Source organism: Papaver somniferum, chromosome 1 (genome assembly GCF_003573695.1).
Source record: "Papaver somniferum cultivar HN1 chromosome 1, ASM357369v1, whole genome shotgun sequence".
Taxonomy (NCBI): Eukaryota; Viridiplantae; Streptophyta; class Magnoliopsida; order Ranunculales; family Papaveraceae; genus Papaver; species Papaver somniferum.
In genome coordinates, this window is record NC_039358.1 from 34,094,612 (window position 1) to 34,103,314 (window position 8,703).

Consider the following 8,703-nt stretch of genomic DNA (forward strand, 5'->3'; position numbering starts at 1 on the left):
GAGCACTTGGTAGGTGGGAGAACTATCAACTATCACTGTTAACTTTTTTCCAACACTTTTTTCTTGATTTGCAACACTTTTTGGCCAATTTAGCACTCCAATCTAGCTCATAGGGGTTAGCCTAAAAGTCGATTGCGAGTAGGTAAATGTTAATCATCTTAACCACAAAATGAAATCTTTTGAAACTCCATGCCGAGTGTTAATGTGTTATTGTTCAATGGATGGTCGAGGTACACCGTACTTAAACCTCAATATGCGTTTATAAATTGATTAGTTTCCCAATAGCGAACTATATACTTTCTCTTACACAAGTTACAACAATGAAGGTCATACTGGGAAGTCTCCTTTTGTGTGCACTTTCTTCTCTTGTACTTGCCAGAGATTTTCTAGTAGACTATGAGGTCAAGCAACTGGTTCTTGGAGGACCAAACCCTCTGCGCAATCACGGATTCGGCGTCAAACAGCTGGTTCTTGGAGGACCAGATCCCCTACACAATCACGGATTCCGCATCAAACAACTGGTTCCTGGAGGGCTAGACCCCTTACACAATCACAGGTTCGGCGTGAAACAACTGGTTCTTGAAGGACCAAACCCCCTACACAATCACGGATTCGGTGTAAAACAGCTGGCCCCTGGAGGACCAAACTCCCTACACAACCATGGATTCGGTGTACAACAACTGGTCCCTGGAGGACCAAATCCTCTGCACAACCATGGATACAGTGTAAAACTGTTGGTTCCTGAAGGACCAAACCCTCTGCACAACCATGGATTAGGGGAAAAACAACTGGTTCCTGGAGGACCAGACCCTCTGCACAATCACAGATTCGACGTCAAACAACTGGTTCCTGGAGGGCCAGATCCCCTGCACAATCATGGATTCGGCATCAAACAACTAGTTCCTGGAGGGACAGACCCCCTGCACAATCACGGGTTCGATGTAAAGCAGTTGGTTCCCGAAGGACCAAACCCCCTACACAACCATGGATTCGGCGCAAGACAACTTGCTCCTGGAGGGCCAGACCCTCTCCATAACGATGAATTTCGGAGAAAGTTCCGTTCTATGAGACTTGTTCCATCTGGTCCTAATCCTTTACACCACCATTGAAGAGAAACCCAATAATCTTAATAACCTTTTGAAACAAAATAATCAAGAGATTATAACATTATCGTAGCCATTATTTATTCACCAAAAATAAATGAATGAAGTACAAATTACAGACTTCATTTTATATATTTTGGGTCATTTGGAACCGCCAAATGACCAAATTAATTTGAACATTTCGTTTGTTCTCACAGCAATCCGCAATCTATTTATTTTTAAATCATCGAACCTGTGAGCAAGAGATCAATTTTTGTCTTTAAAAAATACATAAAAATCTAGTGTTATTAGGAGACATCGTTTGCGCCAAAATGATCCTAAATTTTGAACGCACGGTGGGATATAAAAAACAATTGGGGATATAGATTACTTCCCCCAACCAGTAGTGTCTGTTAAGGGGTGATTTTTGGGTATGAAAATACTAAAATACTCTTTGGTTAATCAAAAAACATTATGAAAAAACCATAATACCCTTTCTACTAAAACTTAAAATCAAAAACCAAATTCATATATCCCCATTCTCTAAAAACAATACCGACACTCTTAGGGATAGGTTTTGAGTTTTTTTTCTTCTTCCATCTTCTTCTTCATCCGTTCTTCATCGACGATTAATCGTCGATTCAAAAATTTCTTCACCCGAATCATAACAATGCCTCCACGAAAGAAACCAAATGCCCAATCGAAATCAAACTTGATTGCTCAACAGAAATTACATGAAAGGCTTGCTTTGATTGCTCAAGAGCAAGAAGAAGAGGAAGCAGCCAACTCGGACAATCAACCTCTCGTAAACACGGTTTCTGTGAGAAGGTAAGTGATTTTGAACTACTTCATGAGTGTTTAAATTGATTTATAACAATGGGTTTAGGTTAGAATCGCAAACCTTAACTCAAACAATTGAGTTTCAGTGAGTACCGACATTGAAATTTGTATGAATACCACGTCGGTACTCAATTACGTCATTCAATCTAGAATGAAGGCAGTGCCGGTATTGGGTTACGACATTGATTTTAGTATGAATACAATGCCGTTTTCAAACTCAGAGTCTCCTGAAGCTGAATGTTCAATACCGGCATTCAAATTAAGTTGAATACTATGTCGGTATTGGGTTACGACATTACTTTAAAATTTTTTGTGTATGCCGGTTGTGCAGTTTTGGTATCCAGGAACATTCTAGGAATTACCGGCATTGGTTTGAGTTAGCATTCTGCGCCGGTACATGGTTACGACATGGAGTGAATTATTAGGTGTTTCCCGGTAGTGTTCATTTTGTATCCAGGAACAATCTAAAATACTACCGGCATTGTCGATATTTATTGTACATTGCCGGAGCTGTGTTCCGGCATGCGGTATTTGCTTGATGACCATGTCGTTTCTGGTCCCGACACTGTTTTGTTTTAGTGATTCTATGCCGGTATTAAGAATGAAATTGTGTTGTATTGTATTCATTTCGTGTGTCTTTTGATATAGGAAAAAAGCCAAGGAAACTAACAAAGGAAAAACTAAAGATGTTGTCATTAAAAGTAGAAGGAAGGAAGGACGGTCTTGATACTACTCAGTCTCTGCCTCCTCGAGGGAAAGACAAAGGCCGCAAAAAGCGTTTGGGGGCTGATACAAGAGGGATAATTTGGGAGAGTGGTGGTGACCGTAGTCGACTTTTAATCCGTGAACCTACTGGAACAGTTGAGGATGATGAGCATGATGAAGAGGAAAGTGAGGAGGAAAATGATGAGGTTCATCCAAGTCAATTAGCAAGCCAAAGCGAGGTTGATGGACCAAGTCAACAACGGACGCAAGGCAAGGCCAAAGGCATAGTCAAAGTAGAAGTTAAATATTCACACCTTCCTCATAAGGATGACATGATACCTGACCTTGCTCGTGGTAGAATTTGGGTTGAAGCTCCGGAACCGAAAATGCTATTTGGATACAAGGACTCGTGGGCTCGTATTATCTATCAAACCTATGTAAGCATTTTTTTTTATCTTGTGCATATGTATTGTTGTGTAATTATGTAAAATCTCTTAATTGTATTTTCTCCTAATTGTAGGATCATAAAAAGGTTGTGCGTGTTTGCCGAAACCAAGCCGCGGATGGTTGGAATTTGTCTGAGGAATGTGAAGAGGTCCAAACAATAGTAAGGGATTCTGGTCTATATGCTTTGGTTGTAAATTATGTGAAGCCTGATTCTGTGACTGTCAATTGCTTCGTCGAAAGGTATCATGGTGAAACTGATGCCATGCACTTCCCTTTTGGGGAGATGACCTTCATCCCTGAAGATGCTCAGAACATTCTAGGATTGAATGTTATCGGCAAATCAATTGCATAAGGAGATAAGTCTCCGGACCTAGAATGGTCGAAGTTGCACGCTCTGACTAACAAGCTGTTTGGTTGGGATTACAAAACTTATGTGGAGAGCTTCTATGTATCTAAGGCTAGTAGGACAAAGACATTCAAGCTGACGCTGCTTAAGAAGAAGTTTGAAAAAACAAAGGAAAGAAGTTTGGAGGATGGATGGGACCCTGACCAAATTCGTTATACATCCGCTGCGTACCTGTTATACATATTGGGTACTAAGGTATTCCCTGACACTAGTGGCAGCATGGTTAGTGCAAACTACCTTCAGTACTTGGATCCGTTGGAAGATGTCTATAACTATTCTTGGGGCACCGTGGTAATGGCACATTTGATAACAGATATGAGAAGGGCCTCTAAGGCTAAAACAAACCAATTTGTCGGGAATTTCACTCTACTGCATGTAATTCTGTTCTTAAACTTATTTTCTTATGTATATTGTTCACATGTAACCTTATCATGAACTTAGAAACAAAATTTACTGATTCTTATATGTATCATTCCATATTGGTATAGGTGTGGGCATATGAACACTTCCCAACATTTTTCAAGGACTGCCCCTTCTTGAAGATCACACACATTGACGATCCCGAGGAGCCTAGAGCCAAGAGATACGAGTTCAACAATATTCCGAAGCCCGGTAACAATGGCCGACTGATCAGTATGAGATTGGCTCTGGACGCGATGAGTACCAAATATGTTGTGTTCGACCCTTACAGGGAGGCTAGAGGAAACCACCAACTTTTGAGGTTTGGTATTGTTGCATTTTACCATGGGCCGTTGTTCCACCCAAAGGGATACGTTATGGATGATCCTCGACAGATGATGCGGCAACTTGGATATAAGCAATTACCACCTTTTGAGATGACCTCTCCTCAAGGTTATGTTCTTGACCTTTCTCGGTGCTTTTCAACTCCCAATACGTTGTATGTGGAGTATGATCCAAATCCTGAACCAACACATTGGACAGAAAGGGAACCACGCCGTTTGGTAGATATTAGTAAGTGGGAGATTGCGGAAAATGGTGATGAAATTGATGCAGACTACATGGAAGATTACCTGGAATGGTCACATCCTTATGTCGTGCGCCCGAATGACGTCTAAGTTCCATCCCAGGAAAACCCTCCTGTTCCAACTCCTGCAGAGGCACCACCTATGATGGCCCAACTTAATAAGACCGTTGTATTGCTAGTAAGTATTGTTAATTTCTTAGTCGTTTAATGTACACATAATCTTATATTAGCATATATATACTAATTATGTGTTTGATGTATGAAACTAGCGACGTCGGCTTGGAAAGTTGAAGAAGATGTTAGGTTGCAAGTACCAGGAAGGAGAGGTGCTATCCCTTGAAGAAATGAATGAAGTCGAGGAAAAGATTGATAGAATTGAAGAAACCGACTCTAGTGCAAAGGATTTGTTCGGGGAAACGAGGAAGAAACCGGGCCAAAAGAAGCAAAATACCAAGTGATTAACTCTTTAGTTGTGTTTATTATTTGGATGGTGGTTTTTACGTCTTGAACAATTCCGAACTTGTTTTTGTTTGTACCTTATGTTTAACTCTTTAGTTATTTGGTTTGCTTTTGGTTTATGATACCTGGATTAAGAACATTTAAGTTGTTTGGTTTATGTTGAACATGTTTAGATTTCTAGTGAAATATTTTCTTTGCAAGTTTTCTTTACAACAGGTGCCAGCATTGAAATGTTTAGATTATACAGTGCCGGTACAGATTCCGGCGTGGAAGAGTAACTATATGAAAAAGCGGGGGTCTAACAACACCACCCAATATTTCGCTTAGAAATCTGTATGGACAAACTCTAATATACTTTTTATGACAATCAACTAGACAGTTGGACTCAATCAATAAAAAGATATATCAAAGAGTTTATATCTCAATCTCTCGATTTGATCTTTACTCAAGCAAACGGAAATCTGCGAGTCTTTATCAAAGAGAGATAACTTGGACGGTACCAAAGACCAATGTCCAAGGATCAATCAATATCAATCAACAACCAAAGGTTGGATTTCCAATTGATGATCTTTAACGCACAACTTGTATTATTTCAATTATATAAAATATAATGCGGAAAAGAAATAACACAGACACCAGAAGTTTTGTTAACGAGGAAACCGCAAATGCAGAAAAACCCCGGGACCTAGTCCAGACTGAATACACACTGTATTAAGCCGCTACAGACACTAGCCTACTCCAAGCTAACTTCGGACTGGACTATAGTTAAACCCCAATCAGTCTCCCACTAATTGAAGGTACAGTTATACTCCTACGCCTCTGATCCCAGCAGGATACTGCGCACTTGATTCCCTTAGTTGATATCACCCACAACTAAGAGTTGTTGCAACCCAAAATCGCAGACTTGATAATAAACAAATCTGTCTCACACAGAAAAGTCTATCAAAGGATAAATATGTCTCCCACAGAAAAACCCTAGATTTTGTTCCGTCTTAAGATATAAAATCAAGGTGAACATGAACCAATTGATAATCCGGTCTTATATTCCCGAAGAACAACCTAGATTAATCAACCACCTCTCAACAATCCTTCTTGACTACACAAGCGGTTTGTCGAGGAATCAAAAACAGTGAGACGAAGATGTTTGTGACTTCTTTATCTTGCCTATCGGAGAACTCTCACGATCTCAAGCCAATCAAATATTGTACTCGTACGATAGAATATGCAAGATCAGATCACACAACTACGATAAAAGTAGTATCGGTATGTCTTCACAATCCCAATGAAGTCTTTAAGTCGTTAACCTAGTTTTAGAGAAGAAAACCAAAGGTTAAAGGAGAATCGACTGTAGCGAGCGCACTAGTATCACACAGACGTGTGGGGATTAGTTTTGCACAATGCTAGATGTCTCCTTTATATAGCCTTCAAATCAGGGTTTTGCCTTAGTTACAAAGCAATCCATATTCACCGTTAGATGAAACCTGATTTAGATTTAAGATAATATTTCTCAACCGTTAGATCGAAAATGTAGCTTGTCACACACACTTGGTTAGACGTTTACTGGTTTTGTGAAAGTCATGCCCAAACGTGTACGTGTATGTTGGTTCAACATAGTAACCCAAAAGGTTAACCATATGAGCAATTCATATTAACCTAGTTCTTCTTCACCATAACTAGTTCAATTGACTCAAATGAACTAGTTAGAGAGTTGTTCAATTGCTATGAGATCTTATGTAACTACACAAGACACAATTGAAACAAAGATGATTCGATTCGATGAATCGGCTCATGAACTTTATAGCCACGGTTCGCATAAAGCATTCCTTAGTAATTTAAGTTTCAAGTTCAGAGCACATCTTTAGATCATAAACACTTAAGCTCAAAAACAAGTTCGCGGACTTAAGGAAACCGGCAGAGTTTTCCAAACTCAGTAGAAAATCTCGGCAAAGAGACTTCCGCCAGATCAAGGACTAAACACGCAAACGAGTTTTAGAAAATCCCAGCAGAAATTCTCGGCAAGAGAACTTCCGTCAGTTCGCGGACTTGGAAAAGCCAATTCCTCCGGTTTCTCTCAATCAACAAAGTTCGAAAACTTCGGATTAAGGAATACATGGTTATGTAATCTAAACTCTCATTCCAATCATTGAGACATTCTCAGAGGACGTTATATAGCCGTTATTCACAGACCGTTTCACGTCAGAGCAATTCTCAAAGTAATTGAAACTTTTCATGACATTCGTCACTAGGTGAAGATAAAATTGATCAAAGCGAAACGCTATACCAACACACGATTTCGAGAAAAAGATAAGTAGTGAATACTCAACTCGAAATGTCAAATGCGTATGATCCAGTCTATATAGCATACGACTTTTTGTCTCATAAGAAGTAGGAGATATAATAAATAGACTTTTTAGTAATAGATAAGTTCAAGTATGCACATACCTTTTTGTTGATGAAGTTCCACGATTCCTTGAGGAGATCTTCGTCGTTGTATGATGAATCGCCATGAAGTCCTTGAGCTCAACTACACTTTTCTATCCTAGTCCGAGACTTAGCTATAATATACTAGAAATCAAGACTCATAGTTTTGATCACTAACACTGACAAACATGCTTGATATAGCAACGCATGCGAGGTTGACTGGACTATGATCTAACAATCTCCCCATTTGTCAATTTTAGTGACAAAACTATTAATACATATGGAATACAAAAAAGAAAGATAAACTTTATTGGCTCCTATTTCATAGTCTAATCTTCAACGTTCCTTGAAATCTTCGTCCTTCCAAGTACTCCAATGATCCCAAAGGTTGTAAGTTTAGCACCACCGTTGTTGAAGATCCGTAGCTATAACAATGAGAGAAATCGAGATTCTCGATCATTATTATACAATGCCATAGTATCATTATGTAACATTAAAGTCCAATTGCATCACGACTTTAACAACAATACTATGGTGATATGTATCAATCCCCCTTAGTCAATACTCCATCTCGATCATGGAAACCACTCCCCATTACACAATGATCCGAAACCATATGTATTTGTAATGTGAACTACATTATTTCTCCCCCTTTTTGTCAATAAAATTGGCAAAGGTAAAAGAACGGGATCATAATGAAATTTCCGCAAGAGACATTTCATAGACTAAAAGAAAAATACATACCAACTTAATTTAGATGCAATCATAAAGCCGAAAATAAATGCATTCATCAAGGAGTTTTAAGATACAAGATAACCCCTATAAAATTCCACAGGCGCACACCCCGCAAGATATTACCATTAAGCACAAGTTCAAAAGAACTCTCCCCCATTTGATGTCATTCCCGAAAGAACAACAAGAGCGACCTTAATTTCGAAAGAAAAGAAGGATTTTTAATTGGACACCAAAAACCATGGAAATGATTTTTTATATCCAAAACTCAACCAAATTAATCACAAGTAAAACCATGATTAATTTAATAGGAACTAAATCAAACCATAGAAGCGATCAATTTAATTGATTGTGCTCAACATAAGAAAACTCACGGAGCTACGACTAAGATAACCACACGAAGATAACTACCTTAATCATTTAAATACTCAACATAAGGAAAACCTTACGGAATATACGACTACATTAACCAATAGAACATGATTAGTATAGCCATTCATTTACTCAACACAAGAACTTGTGGAATATATGAAAAACTCAACTAGATTAATTACAAGAGAACCTATAATTAATCTAATTGGAATACACAACCAAACTAATCACCGAAGCAATCAATTTAATTGTCA